The sequence below is a fragment of the Pterocles gutturalis genome, unplaced genomic scaffold (assembly GCF_000699245.1).
Source record: "Pterocles gutturalis isolate BGI_N339 unplaced genomic scaffold, ASM69924v1 scaffold493, whole genome shotgun sequence".
Lineage (NCBI taxonomy): Eukaryota > Metazoa > Chordata > Aves > Pterocliformes > Pteroclidae > Pterocles > Pterocles gutturalis.
Genome location: NW_010125128.1, coordinates 124,573 through 138,315, shown reverse-complemented (window position 1 = coordinate 138,315; position 13,743 = coordinate 124,573). Strand labels below are relative to the sequence as shown.

The window sequence follows — 13,743 nt, the reverse complement described above, 5'->3', positions numbered from 1 at the left end:
GGTCTGAGCAGGAGCAACAGTGGTTTTATTTTACATCTAGTTAGGCTTTTGGTTGTACACCATGATAAATGTGAGTTGAAGTTGTGCCAAAAATCTGGCTGGAGGGCTAGTGTCTGTAATATGGACAAATACATCACTTGTGAGAGAGTCTGTTGTGCTCCAGCAGTTTGCACAAATGCACTTTTGCTTCACAGAAATCATGGTGGTTTCCCTTAGTTGTGCTTATGCCAAAGTAGAGTTCTAGGCAATTTTGAAACACACAGTGTTGCTTGTCGCTGTTGGAAACCTTTGGAGCTTTGTTAGGACAGGTAACAGCGTGGAGCCTGATTCTGAATTTCAGCTTCTTACCTGAAGCTAAGGGAGCAAAGGTGCGTTTGTTTATTATTCAGAGCAGTTGGAGCCATGCAGTTCTCTTCATTTTCTTTTTAAAAGATATTGGATTGCCTGTTTCAACCATTCTTCTCGACGATCACAAAAATCCTAATGCAACGTGAGGTTGAACTAGGTACTAAAATCCATCTTTCAAGTTAATTCTGTGGCTTTAGAAGCTGACACATGCCTTTCAACGTGGAGGCAAAGTTGCTATTATATGCAGGAAAAGAGCATGAAGATATTGCAGCTTTTTTTAATAATTAGGAGAGATTTGGCATCCCGGGGGTCTGCAAGGAGGAAAATCGGTTGGAGGGGTTCGTTGCTCAACGTTGGATGCTTGTGTTTGGACTGGTGCTCTCATTGCAGCGGGGAAGGTGCTGGGTGTTTGAGGATTCGCTGGCCTCTAGTGGTGAAGCTGGGTAGAAGCGACAGGGAGCACCTGAGCTTGGCTCTGTGCAGGCTCTGGGTTAGTATGTGTGCTAAAAGGAAGCTAACATTACAGAACACTTGGGTTTGGAATGCTCATTTTGCTTAATGAGCCCCTGAAATGGTTGAAGGAGCTATGCAGCAAGCCCCTTGATTTTTGTAGTGTCTTTTAGAGGTAATCCAGGGACTTCAGGAATCTACAGCGTGTACATTGAGAATGGCTGATTTTTAGATCAATGCGAGTAAAGTTGTATAAAACTAGAGTGCAAGAGAAAAATGAAACAATGTTACAAAGCAACCACAGCTTCATCTCAAAACTTTAGAAAGAGATGACTTGAAACTGTTTTCTAAATTTATATGAATGGTGCTACCCATGGCTCTGTTGCGTGCATCCTTTTTTCTGTTATTCACAAAGCATTTCTGTCTCCTGTAAAGAGATTTTTATAATCCTTGAATTCCTAAGGCAGCCTTCTTTGCAGCCAGTCTTCTCACAGCACTGACAAGTACCTTGCTGCTCCACAGCTTGCTCTGCTTTTGGGCTTGGCTGCTTGGCAGTGAAGTCTGGTATGGCTGCTGTACTTGTTCATGTGCTTTCCTTTCCCAGTCTTGCAGAAAACCTCTTAGTAGTGAGAAGCACAATATGATATTTAACTCGAGCCTGAGAGACTTAAGGGAAATTGATTTTAAAATAAATTCTAAAAGATCAGGAGTGGGAGACAAACAAGTTGTATTTTGGTTTGGTTTTGGTTGGGGTTTTTTTTGAGGTTTTTGTTCACTACAGTGGCTGTGGCTAAATGAAAATGCTGGAAGACTCCTATCTGTCACAATTTAATCAAATAGCTTCCTTAGCAAAAGGTGCTAGTAAGCCCTTTTCAATTAAATGTCCATCCCTTTGAATTTTTCCCTCCCTTCTTCAAGCCTGCCTTCCCTGATCCCTGTTTTCCTTTCTATGTCTCTCTATCCTTAGTCTCAAATAATCTAGTTGATTAAGATGTAGAGAGATTCAGGGCCCTACCCCTTTTAACCACGATTTTGAGAAGGGAGTGGCGGGAAGATTAAGTTTTCATGAGAGCTCTTGCTTTTTTCTTTTTATTGTATTTCAGTCTTTGTCAAAGACATTTATATTCATCTCGGGTATTGCCATTTTTGTAAGCCATGCTATAGATAAATAAGTATTCCTAGTGTACCTTGTAACATTCCACATGGGTGCCTCCCAGGATTAGCATTTTGTCTTTTAATATGCTGAAACAGGTGCTGCTAAGGACAGATTGCAGTTTTGGTTCGCACCTAGCTGCAGAACCGCAAAAGCAAAGAAGGTGGTTAATGACACATGCTAATGCTTCTGGCGTTGTGGTTTTCTGTTCGCAGATGTGAAAGGACCACCTACGCACAGGCTGTCCTGCGGCCAGTCCCCCTACACTGAAACGACAACATGGGAGAGGAAGTACTGCATCCTGACGGACAGCCAGCTGGTGCTGCTCAACAGGGAGAAGGAGGTGAGAGAAGCTCACGTTGGCCACTCAGGATTTAGCTTTTGGCCTTTATCGGTAAAATGAGAAGGCAGCTTTTTTCATCTGCCTTTTATTTTGTTCACAAGTCTAGTGAAGTGTGTGAAAGGTGGGAGAAGGAGAGCTAACCTATTCTACGTACGGATGGCGTGGTGTGCACAGTTATAATTCAGCTGGCCCAGATGCCTGTTGCAAGGAAGAGGTGACAGCAAACTGTGTGCATCCAAAACTCCCTGCTGGAGATTTACAGCCTGTGTTAAGTCTGTCACTACATCTTCCTGTGTTGTTGCTGCTTTTAATGGTAGTTAAAAGCCACTACAGCTATGTAAACCTACCTCCTCTGTGCTGCAGTCACAAGGTAAATCGATTGAGGCAAAGGTTTGCCCCTTCCCTTGCTAAATGCAGCAAGGAAGACTGGGTACCCCTGGGCATGGATACTCAAAGCTACTGCAACCATCTTTAATTATAAAATTACTCTGTGTGTGGTGTGTGTGTATATAGCATGTAGTACTTGGCATTGTGCCTGGCCGTGAAGGTAATGTCAATAGGGTTAAAGAATTGCCGTGTTTTAGCTGATTGAAACACTGAACAAGCAAATAGTGATAAAAGTAATTTCTCTTAGACTATGCCATGGTATGTTTTTTCTTGTGATATTTGATGTCTGCAAATATCTATGAGAGTCTACAGACTCTCATGAGTATATGAGCTTTAGAAGCATTTCATAATGCTCCTGGGCTTGCTTGTTTGTTTGATTAATTATTCTGCTGTAGATTTACCCTGTCTAAAAATAAATATTTCAGGAGGAACCATAAAATAGGAATGTTTTCAAATTACTGAAATAGATTTTTATTACATATAAAAGCCCGTGAATTTTAGTCTGATACCATGGTTTCCCACATTTGGAGGTGACCTGAATTTGGGTTATTTTTTTTTTCTTTATTCCTTTGAAGCTTCTGTGTGTGGCTGTGTACAGGCTAAGAGTATGAGACCTGTTTCTGATGTAGGACTAAATATTATTCATCTTCAGCTATGATTGGGTTTATTTACGAGGGCTGAAATATTTCCTTTCGTAGGGAGAGTAGGAGGAAATGGTTTAGAGAAGGGCTTGAATTATTAGAAGGGAACAACATAAATGCTAATGCGTAGGAGAGATGATCAAATGCAGGGAAAATGGAAGGCCCATAACATGATGTTTGTTTACTATGTAATTCTTTTTCTAGTCTGACAGGGCTGTCACCTAAGGAATTAAAGTAGATACTGAAGATACTTAAGGACATGTGAAAATTATTCCTAGAACTGTACTCTAGCAGTACAGCTGGGCTAAAAGGATGCATCTCATTAAAGAAATGTAATTGAAAACAACACTGGCTCATATCACAAATAATTATCTGAAGGTGGTAATCACGCACTTACGGGTTCTTAATTTCTCCTGCCACATAGAGTTAAAAGCGTTTTGCTGGGAGTAAGATGAGTCTTTTGCTTAGATCCTGAGGAGTAAATATGGAAAGTCTGATGTATCACTGGTGTGTTAAGTCATTATATAAGATGTTTAGATATACTCTGCCTTTTTGTCAGAAGCTGGAGAAATTCAATATCAGGCTATACAGAGCCTGGGCTTTAAGCATAGCAGTTACCCCAAAAAATCGAGTGGTAGAGTAAATCTTTACAGTGTGCTCTCAAAGGAGCCTGCCCACACTATCACAGTGAGAAATAAGTCTTTTGGGGAAATGCTGCATGCAGATGGGCCGAGCAGACATGCCTTTGGTGCAGGTGTGACTCCACACGCTGATGATGTGATTTGTTTCAGAAGCTAGTAGCTGGAGTCAGATTTGCCATTCTGATTTTAAAATAATTTGGACTGCTGTTAAGTGAAAGGAAAAAGGGAACTCCTTGCAGAGTCGTGAGTACCCTGTAGGAAAATAAAAGGTTGTTTTAACCTAGTTTCTTGAGTCTGTACACATGAGCCCTTAAGGAAATGCAAAACATACAGGAGTAGAACTGCTAGTTAAGAGAGAGACACAGAGCTGATACTCTGGTTTTGCACCTTCTAATTTTTCTGAAATAGAATTAACCCTTATAGCTTTCGCGAGAAAGGGAAGGGGAGGCGACTCAGTTAAATTTTACTTGGCAAGTCATTCAGAGCTGAAGCAGGCTCTATGAAATGTAGAAGTAAGAGTGAACACAGGCCTTAGGCAGTAATGGGGAGAGATGCCTGGGAAGAGTGTAAGGACTGAAAAGTGTGTAGGAGGGGAATTGAAAAAAGCCCAGGGGTGGCACTGCAGGTACGGGGAGCTGAAGCAAAAGACCAAGTCACTGAGGAAGAGGGAGGTTACTTAAAGAAGAAAATTGAAGATTATGTTTCAAGTAAAATTATTGCAAAGGTGATGGTGGAGGAGGTTTTTTGTTAACCCAAAATGAGGTGAGACAGGCAACAGGCAACTGAAGATGGAGAGGGTCCTGCTCTGAACGTGGCAACTGGTGACAGAGCGGGTAGGGCAGAATTTCTGTGGACTGCTGAAGAGGATCTTGGAAACAATGTGAGGGATAGAATGACACCCATCAGTAAAGGGGTGGGTGTGGGGGAAGAAGAAAGAGATGTTAACAGCAGAGTGCCCTTGCAGCTGAGACAGAGCACTTGCATCATCTTAAGGCTGGTGTAATTTGAAAACTGTAAGTCTGAAGCATCTCATTTTATTCTCTGTGCATCTACTTTGTTACTTCATGGAGTAAAAGTCCAAGAAGCTTAGCCTGTGTGAAATTGAAAGGCAACAGAAATGTTTGATGCTTATAATACTTTGTAAAATATTTATGCAACTATGTATATTAAAGACAAAAAGTAGGAAAACATATACAAAATGCAAACAGGTAAATGAAAGATGTCTTAATTGTTTCAGGTATAATGCTAAGTTTGGTTTCTTTCAGTTAATGCTGTTAAAATACAGCATTATGAATTGCACAGATTTTTAAGACTGAGGACAGTACAGAAATAAATGGAGTAGTAAGAGATCTCTTAACACCCCACCAGTATGGATTTATTGTCAAGGCAGTTTGGACAGAATATGTGCAAGAAAGATTTTGCGCTGTGCAAGCACAAGAATAGGTTGGAAATCAGAGAAATTTTGAAGTACAACTTGATCCAAAAATGTCTGTAATTACATAGACAAAAGTAGTCTGACGGTATCACCGTGTGCAGTGTAGAAAAATTTTAATTACTTGACACCTTGTCAACTTTATAAAATTAAAATAGGTGAGACTGGACAAGGAAGATTATTAATGAAGGGAAAAGATTGATGCCCAAAAAGTAAGTAGAAATAAAATTAATCCCTGTGGGGACCTGAGAGATGATTTAGCAAATAAGGAGTCATGAGTGACAGGAGATGTGCAATTACTACAACACATCATGGTGTGGTAATATGTAGCAGCATCTTCCAAGACTAGGAGAACAGGCCTAGGTTGATTCACTTACAAATAATGTATTTTTTCTACGAGGAAGACAGTTTCCCGCTGCCAGGAAGGTTGTAGATATTTTCATCGTCTGTGAAGCCTCTTCCGTAGGGTAAGAGCTGTGAGGGCACAGTAAAAGTGTTTACAAAATCAATGCCATTTAAACAGGAAAAGGGAATGAGTTAGTGTTTATGAAGAGAGGTTTCAGTTAGAAAATCCCTCACATAGCACTTTCATAAGGGATGTGACAAATGGCTGCATCTGGTTTTGGACTGCTTTTTAGTTAGTCTTTGTCTGTAACTTGGCTGCTGTCCTGCAGAATCTTTTAATTTTGTGTTCAGTTGGAAATGAAAATGAAGAACACTCTTCACTGTGTTAGACTCTTCCTTTTTCCTCCCTATACCCAAAACCTCGTCTTCTTGGATTTAGAGGTGTTTTTAATCAAGGGCAAAGGATGGTGAAGACCTACATTCACTGTGACAAGATGTACCACTTATTGCTGCTGGTGACAGAGGCCAGCCGCAGGACATCTCTGATGTATTTTCCTACTCTTCCATCTTCTGTGACTGACACCAGTAGTGGAGAGACAGTGGTGATCCCAAGAGAAAACAGCCAGAGCAGACACCGATTCATGGAGCCCCAGGGGAGGTTCTTCAGAAATGCCTGCTGCCATTCTCAAAAGACTTGTCATGTTGATGTCTTACAGCAGATATATTGTACCTGTAAACAGGAGTTTGTCAAAGCTGAACCCAGTTGTAAGAAAAGATGTGCTTCAATTCCCAAAGGTTGTCAAAGCTGAACCCAGTTGTAAGAAAATATGTGCTTCAATTCCCAAATCAATTCAATTATTTATTTTCCAAAAGCCCAAAGAAATGTTTGTCAATGTTTTTAAAGTGGATTTTTATGTCAATTTTAGCCTGCTTCTAACTTTCTTGAGAAAAAAAAAAAAAATTAAAATGAATTCTTGAACTGTTCTTTTGATGTGTTTCCAAGCTTCCTGACAATTAGTTCAGAATAGGTTGCAAGTTCACAAGTTTTTGTCTTGAATCAGTCTTTCCAATCTTGAAAAATCTGTTTGCGATGAAGGAGAGTTTTTTCCTACTTTTTTTCAGACGAGCATAGCTTGGCTTTCTTTAAGAGACATTAAATGCTTGTAAAGCTCTTATTCTTATTTCTTCTGAAATCTCTTCATCAACAAACTACTAGAAATCACAAATACAGGCTTTTTATATACCTAAAAATCATGTTCAGTGGCAGGTGAGCTGTGATGCTGTCAAAGAGTTTAGAGTCTGAACTCTGAACCTGTCCTCATTAAATTGTGCAATTTTCCATTCAAACGTGGCTTATGATCAAAATTGTCAAGATTGCCAAAATTATCAGCATTTGGACTGTCCCTATGTACCTTGTTGTCCCAGAGTTAGAATGTTTGGCGTCCAGCCCTGACCCAGCAGCTTCAGCACATCGACTCAGGGTCAGACGATTCCCAGGTTGGTCAAGTCTCAGAAGAGCACAGAACAGGTTAACAAAGCTGGATGGGAAAAAAAATGCTGGAAGCGTAAATGGCCATTGGAGTCCTGACTCTGCAAGACTTTGTCATTCTCTTTGATCCTTTGAGCTGCTTGCTGGCATGACAGGTGCTGGAGGAGCGTTGGGATGGTTGCAGAAGGCTGGCTTGGTGTTGGCATGGTATTCATTTGGGCACCTGCTCATGTTTTGGTGCCACCTGATCTGTGGATGTGTTTGACCTACCAGAGAGCAGTTTATAGACCTGTTTAATAACATGTGCAGCCCCAAGAGGTGCAGAGCAGCCAACCAAGCTCATTTTGTGTGTTCGTGAAGCTGCATTTTTAAGAGCAGGCTGATCTTATGCTAAGCCGTAAATACCGGTCCTGCAGTCTTGGAGTTAGGTCTTTTTGTCAATGAGGCGATGGCTTTGGAGGAGTGTTACTTAAAATAACACAGCACTTTTAAGTCAGAATTAAGGGGGGATCTTTTTTTAGCTACTTTGCTACTTTAATCTTGTCCATGAAATTGTGGGATGTTTGTATATTTTCTGGTGTAGACCAAGCTATGTAGCAATAAAATGTTTTTCCTTATACAGTTTATAGAATTATTGAGTGAAATAAACAGTACCAGGTTTTTCTTAAGCCACTATACATACGTTAACAAAAGCAGATTTTTTGCTGGTGTGAACTGTCCTGCACTAGATGAATGTAGCTACACCAATGAATCTTTTTTAGTGTGCTACCTAACCATGTTTTCCTAGTCTGGGCAAACGTGAAGTACAAAAGGCTAAGTGACCCAGAATTAAGACCTGAGCTCTCAGACAGTCTTCCTGTTAATGGCTCAGTTCCTCTTTGAAGATAAATCCTATCTCTGGTATGCAGAAGTAGATTTGTTTTTGACACCGACTCCGGTGTGCTGCAGCCTGTTTGCTTTTCCCAAGGACACAAAGGACAGCGTGGCCTGAATCACCATTCTCCTCCTCACCCTCCACAGCCAGTCAGTCCATCCATAGAGTCCTCTTGGCTATAGTCGCTGTTCTTATATACACTGTTATCAGGGTGCTGGTAGTGCTTTTGTGTGTGTGTGTGTCAGTGGATTAAAAGAATGTTTCTGTCATCCTGTGTCCAAAAGCACACACTGAAGAGGTATACTTGGAAAAAAAAAAAAAAAAAAAAAAGGGACTATATTCAGTTCTAAGTTAAAAAAATCTAATAGTGGAGCAATCTAGCGCATAGGAGCCACATTGGTATAGAGATAGCAGCTGGTGGAGCAGAGGAGCGGTTAGAAGGGAATAAGACTAAATGGAGCTTCCAGATGGAAAATGAAAATCTAATATGTGATCTTGATTGAATGAATGTGCCATAAACTAAGAAATTAGTCTCTGCTTAACTTCCTAACGTGCTCTGGCACAGAGGTTGTTCGTCAAAGGAGCTGCTGTAAAAACCTACCAGCAAAGAAAGTAGCCTTAACAGAATAACCTCTAGGGATTTGGGGAACTTGTTTTGAAAAATGAGCACTGTTTGAAGGAGACAAATAGACTAGCATAGTAATAAATAGCATTAAAAAATGACCTTAAGAGAATACTAAGTGCTTAAAAGTCAGGAAATGCCAGAACTGGTTTGTGAGAGCCATTGTAGTGCAGGCTGTTTCTAAAATAGTGCAGTATCTTGTACATCTTTTACAGCCTTCAGTACAAATGAATAATATCTTTTTGTTTGTTATTAATACTAGTTTTTCAGAGCTGATTGAAGATATGAAAGGATAAGCAGCACAGGAAATGTGGCAGAGGCTTCTATTCCTTTAGTTGCAAGCTGTCGTTTACGTAGCTGTGTGAAAATAGCCATGTTGCCTGTATCGCCAATGTACTGCGGAAGCCAATGTCCTCATCAAAAGCTTGTTGAGATGTTTTAGGCAATGAATGGTTGTACCTGCCTCCAGCCCCTGAATGTTGCATCTCTCCCTCATCCTTCTTCCAACTGTTGAATGTAAGGGCTTAAGGTAACCCCACCAAGATACAGTAACAGACACCAGAGCAACAGCTTTGGGGATAATCAGTTCATCTGTAAGTTGTGGTAACAAATACACTTCAGGAGTATAATTATCCAAGTTGTTACAACAACAAATGCAGTGACTCTGTAGCACAGTTATCCAGGTCAAAACAACAGCAAATCCAGTAATTCACCAATACTGAGCTAAAGTGAATATGTGAGCATGCAGAGACCTACAAGCCCATGGTCATAACCATGATTATCAGGCAGGCCAGCAGGAAGCAGGGCATGGCTTCCTCAGGCAAGCGACTCGGACCGGCCAGCGGGATCAGGGAATTCACAGTTCCCCAATTGCAGTGTCCTCGTGTTGAGACATATCTAGACTTGTTAATCAATCGTCGCATCCCACCTCTAGCCCACCTCTTCCTTTCTGTATGCAAAGTAACTGATGCTTGAATTAACCTGTGCTGATCATGTAAACAAAATAAAGATGTGCAAAGGTGTGTGTATAAATTCATCAAGTAGTGGAGTTCTCTTCCTTAGCCTCCAAATCCCTTTGTGCATATTTTTGGGGATTGGATTAGGAGTACATCAGGTTTGTTTCTTGTTCCCAGACGTACGTGCTGTTAGACAAGGAGACTGTATCACTTAGGCTCTTTCAGAGCTCTTGGCTGTTGTCTGGATGCGCTGCAGCTGTAGTGACAGGTAGCACAATTTATCACTTTTTTTCCCAGCGTAAGCACCTCTCTAGCAAAATGTAGTCAACCAGGCAGGTGTTTAAAGGTAAGGTTAGGGGGGAGCAAACCCCAAGGAGTCAAGTTCTGCCAAGATTTCAGAAAATAAACAAGATCTTTATACATTCAGTACTTTTAAAGAGAATTAGCATACAGAATTTTATTATTGTGAAATAATGAGGACCCCGAGCCTTTCTTAGAGCCTTCTGAGATCCCACTTTTAAGATGAGTTTGACTTAATCATATCCCCTTTCTCCATGTGCCCAACACAACCCCTCAAATGTCTGACATTCTGTAGCTGGTCACTGAATATGTGCTGAGACTGCAAAAATGCTTTTGTCATATCAAAGTTTTGCATGACCATCACCCCTCTGCCTGATTCCCCCAGTGTGGAAGCAGGCAAGGCTGGGTCGCAATGGGTCTGGCGTTGGAGAACCAGTTTTGAAGGGCAGGACTGCCTCGTTAGTCAGATGGGCCGGCTGTGTTGTGACTTGATACCTCTGGAGCGCAGGTTGCTGCACACCTGCACGCAGCCCTCTCCGCGCTACGTTTGCACTAATGCTTCTCACCACTTCAGTGCTTTCCCAGTGAGCCTCAGGAATTTCGTGGTAAGACCGGGCACGCTGAACTGTGCCTGAAAGTTGTTAGCAAGATGAGTAGAAAACTAAGTTCTTATTAAGATGGCTTATTAACAATGTGGCCCGGTGGCACATTAACAGCTGTTGGCGTCCTTTTGACACAGGTGCCTATCGATGGGGTCCCGGAGCCGCCAGCGGATGCTACCAAAGGGCGCTGCCTGCGCCGGACGGTGAGCGTCCCCTCCGAGGGCCAATTCCCCGAGTACCCACCAGAGGGGGCCACCAAACTAGGTAAGTCGAAACCTTGGCTGCCACAAACTGATTTTAATTTATAGCTGCAAGCTGTATCGGGCAGCACTGCTTCCTGGGCAGCATCCTTGCAAAGGAGCCTGCTGAGGTGGGCACTGTCGCAGATAAGTGGTGGTAGAGGTCGTGCGACCGTGGTGTGGTTTGTAAACTCCTGCCAGCAAAATGATTTCCAAACACCAGGATTTATGCAAATATCGGTGAGGTTGTTATGGGGTACCAGAGGAGCTGGGCTTTTGCTGCACACAAGAAGGTTTGTAGCTGTGTTTGTAAGATTGCTAGGCACCCTTGGGATTTACAACTGAGAGCTGCTGGACACAGGTCAATAGGAATGCAGCTTTTGCAGACAGCTGTGAGTGGTTCCCACTCTTTTTACAACTGTTACATGGTTATGTGTTACCTCAATCTGAGTCTCTCTGGAATTTCCTTAGCTTTGTATTTTCATAACAAGTACTGGATAACAGGTTTTTCTATAACTTATCTCATATCTGTTCAGGATGCAGTTCCTAAAAGAACCAGCCAGCCACCTGCTGCTGTTGGCTTTAATGATACTTGTTGAAATCTAGGAAAAGCAAAACAAAAGGCAGATATTTAAAATGTCAGGCAAAAGGTCTGTTGCAGTGGTTTCCCAAGTCCCGATTTTGGCCCAGTTCTTTTTTGGTTGCATAAAGAATGTAATTCTAACTCTTCCCGGAAGAAGGAAGAGTGAAGGGAGGCAGCAACCACACGGGAGTGAACTCTTCTTCCTGTTCCCAACCTGTGCAAGAAGCTTTCCTTGGCACAGGCTGATAGGATCTAGGAGCAATTTTTCCTTAGTTCTCCTGTAAAAAATATCAATCCTGGGAGAGAGAGAGCTATGAGGAAAAAAGTAACATACATAAACAGTAATTGATAACATTGTCAAAGATGAAGAACAGGTAAGGTATTTTTCATTTCACAGGCTCAGTTGGTGTTTATGCCGAAGAATTTTTTTCTGTGAGTATATTGCACACAAGTTATTCAAGTCCCACTCTTCTAGATAGTTAACTAACACATTGCAACTCCAGTATTTATTTATTTGTATTTGCCAATAGTACTATTTAACTCTTCCTTATCTCTAAGGAAGGCAGGTAGGGTGTTTTGGGGATTAGAAATCTGAAAAGAAACGGGGTAGGTTGGGGATTTAGGAGGGAAAACTGCAGAAACTTGGGGAAGAGTGACATAAACAGAATTCCTTGGATTTGTTTGTGGCAGTTCAAACGCAGCTCTAAATTATCATCTTGTTTTGCCATATGAACATATATTCATTCTTGTTCAGAACTAAAGCCAGCACACGTTTACATAGTGTTATAGGTAAAGTACTTACTCTAGGTGTGTGGCCAATGAGATTTGTAGATAATATAAGAATTATATTGCAACCAGTCTGCGCTATGCAATGAATATTATTTGCACCTTTGCAAACAAAAAAGACCTTTAAAATGTAGGATTAAATGCCTTCTTTTTCTGTACCACGTGCAAAAAATGTATCAAAGAATTTCTAGACTTCACTGAGTATCTGCTGGAAATCCCATTGTTATGTTTTTTAATTTACATTAATTTACATTGTTAACCTTGTAGCCTTCTTCAGTTTTTTTGAATTGCTATACAGAATAGATGACTGTGTTATTTGGGTATATGCATTATTATGGATTTTGCTACAATTTTAGATGTCTGTGGCATCTTGTAGTGTGCTAGTTGTATGCCTGACAAGAATATATTAAAAGTACAAAAAAACCTCATATCCACGTGGTTTTCTCCATATGAGAGCCGCAACTGTAGTGAATATAGATGTCACAAAGTGTGTAGCAAAAGGAAGTAGGCATGTAGCAGGAGGGGAAGAAGAAAGGCATAAGCTGGAGAAAAATTGAGCAATGTCCATACTGTGAGGAAAGATGAGGATAAGTGGGAGGCAAGATTATAGATAGCCTCTGCTTGCAGCACCCTAGGTAGTTCCCTTGTTTTCACATCTTGGTTAGAAATGTCTCTTATCATGATCACAGAATTCCTGCTAATGGAAAAAAGTGGGTTGATAGAGAACAGTGGGAATAGCTTTGTGTCAAGACGTTGAGCAAGAGGACAAACCAGTGAAGGAAACCATTGAACATCTTGAGAAAGAGAAAGAAATGGATGGTGGCAGCCAGAATGTATCACCAGCAGTGCAGATAGCTGGACTAAAATAGCTTTGGAATGGACACCAAACACTGAAAAGTGCAGCAGAGGCAGCTAAAATACCTAGTGTAGAGAAATTGCTGTGCAGAGCTGATAAGACTGTCTATCCTGTCCTAGGGAAGCATGTGCATAATGTGGCAACAGTAGATGTTGCATCTTATGATGGTATCTGAAATTACTACTTGCAGATGAGCTCATTAGGGCTGGCTCTAGTGCAGAGGTTAGGGCATAGCAGTGGCATTTGCTTTTTTTCCCCAAGTAAGGTTGCCCTACCTCTCCTGCAATTTCAGGTGATGGAACTCCTTTTCATCTGTAGCACTACAGTTGTATGAAACGTCTAGAGTGTCGTATGAGGTCAATATTTTGTTAATGGAGCAACTGGAACAATGTGTGTTCTTCAGGGGCTCTTCATAATCAGCATTAATACCCATTCTGCAAATTTTTGTGGCATTCTTTATGGAATTGTGCACAGGTCCTTGTAACACCATTCCTAGGAAGTGCGTGGGAGAGAAACTACCCACATTACAGCTGAGAAGTTGAAGCAAGAGATGTGTAACTCGCCAAAGGTCAACGTTAAGTCGAGTGTGCTTTACCCAAGGGCTGTTGCAATCATTCTTGCCGTCTCTTTCATTTTTACCCTTGCTGCAGGGTTGGCTCAGCTGTTCGTGAGGCAGCTGCTGGACCACCGTGGGTT

At 41.4% G+C, this 13,743-nt stretch overlaps 1 protein-coding gene across 1 annotated transcript in view; it reads left to right on the top strand.

Moving 5' to 3' along the window:
- Positions 1–2,174: 2,174 nt before the first annotated feature.
- The window catches only part of RASAL2 (RAS protein activator like 2), a 96,817-nt gene continuing 85,248 nt past the window's right edge, over positions 2,175–13,743 (top strand). Inside the window, exons 1-2 of the mRNA XM_010078426.1 lie at positions 2,175–2,294; positions 10,721–10,847. The gene's annotated coding sequence lies outside the window, so the exon portion shown is untranslated. The remainder of the gene's footprint in view (positions 2,295–10,720; positions 10,848–13,743) is intronic.